This window comes from Otolemur garnettii, unplaced genomic scaffold (assembly GCF_000181295.1).
Source record: "Otolemur garnettii isolate 467f Iridium unplaced genomic scaffold, OtoGar3 scaffold00087, whole genome shotgun sequence".
Classification (NCBI taxonomy): domain Eukaryota; kingdom Metazoa; phylum Chordata; class Mammalia; order Primates; family Galagidae; genus Otolemur; species Otolemur garnettii.
Window position 1 is genome coordinate 5,778,215 of NW_003852482.1, and position 1,953 is coordinate 5,780,167.

Below are 1,953 nucleotides of genomic sequence, written 5' to 3' on the forward strand. Positions count from 1 at the left end.
AGAACAAAGTGCTCACGAGCAGGGCACAGTTTGTGTGTGTGGTTGTAATTGTGCCGTATGTTTACAAACCAAGGTACATGCCTAGTCTGCTCACTCTGGTGCCCATAGCAGGCAGTGCCCGGAGTTCCTGTCCTTGTTATTCCCTGATCGCCTTTCACGTTGTTCAGGGCTGGCTTTCTGCACTGTGACCAAGGAGTGGCTGTACTGTATGTGGTTTTTTGAGGGGCTGGGGGAGTTAGACTGCTGTGTTCTTCTGGTTTCCCCTTTGTCAAGGGGCCTAGGCAATCTCTCTTACCACTTCCTCCTCCTCAGGCTAAGATCAGGAGAGACACTTGCTTGAGGGGATTAGAAATCTGCTACCTGGTAGTCACAATTCCTGTTTTTCCCACCTTTTTCTTCCAAGTTGTGGTTTGAAAGACAAATATCATCCTCTGAACCAGAGTCCTGACCTTCCCCTGGACTGCTGGTTCCTAAAACACTGTGACTGTCCCATAACAGCTGACTTTCTGCCTCTGTTAGTGGTACCTTAGTGGTGATCTTTCTCTTTGCTTTTCATTAACTTGTGGAACCACAGAGTCACTTTAACTGCAAATTAAGTTTTGTGATCAGGACAATCTTTTAAATACTTTTAAAAATAGGGGCTGGGCGCCTGTACTCAGCGGCTAGGGTGCTGGTCACATACACCCAGGCTGGTGGGTTTGAACCCAGCCTGGGCCTGCCAAACGATAACAATTATAACAAAAAAATAGCTGGACCTTGTGGTGGGTGCCTGTAGTCCCAGCTACTTGTGAGACTGAGGCAAGAGGATTGCTTAAGCCCAAGAGTTTGAGGTTGCTGTGAACTGTGATGCCACAGCACTCTACCAAGGGCAACATAGTGAGACTCTGTCTCAAAACAAACAAACAAAAAAATAAAAACCCATAGGAACGAGGCTGTTGAGCATAAGATGGTGTGTGGTACTTCCCACGGCTGGAAACAAAGGGGTAGATTTCAAGTGTTTGCTTTGTAGCTCTTCAAAATTTGTGCCATTGGTATGGACCTGCCAGATGTGGCTCCCAGCCCACACTGTGCTGTTAAAAATGAGCAGGGGTATGATGCTGGTAATGTTTGGGAGAAGGAAGGACGTAAGACAAGAGGAGAGGACAGTTGAAGTCCTACGGAATGTGATGGTGCTGAATGGCATCTTAGCTGACCCCAAACAAGCAAACAAAACCCCTCGTTGGAAACACTGATTGTATTTATTTGCTAGTTGTGGATAATCACGTGTGCCCACCCTCCTTCAAGTGACTGGTTGCTAATAAATAGACGGATGATTGTGCATGGGCCATGGACTTGGCTACCCTCAACCCCTCCTTTACTAGTCAATAAAGTTAATAGTAATAGCTGATATTCATTAGGCACTTACCCCATGCCAGTACCAGGCTCTGTTCTGTGTATTTTACACTTGTGATCTTGTTTAATCCTCATAATAGGGGAAAGATGCAGTGACTGTTTTCATTCTACAGAGATGGAAACTGAGACACAGCGCTTTTCTTTAGGCCTAAAATAGTTAACATTTGCACATAGGCATGGGGGTGGGTGCGGTGGCTCACTCCTATAATCCTCGCACTCTGGGAGGCTGAGTGGATTGCCTGAGCTCAGGATTTCGAAAATAGCCTGAGCAAGAGTGAGACCCTGGGTGGTGCCCATAGCTCAGTCAGCAGGGTGCTGGCCACATACACTGAGGGTGGCAGGTTCGAACCAGGTGCTAGCCAGCTAAAACAACAATGACAACTGCAACCAAAAAAATAGCTGGGCATTGTGGCAGGTACCTATAGTTCCAGCTACTAGGAGGCCGAGGCAAGAGAATCACTTAAGCCAGGAGTGTGAGGTTGCCGTGAGCTGTGATGCCATAGCACTCTACGCAGGGCTATAGCTTGAGACTCTGTCTCAAAAAAAAAAAAAAAAAAAAAA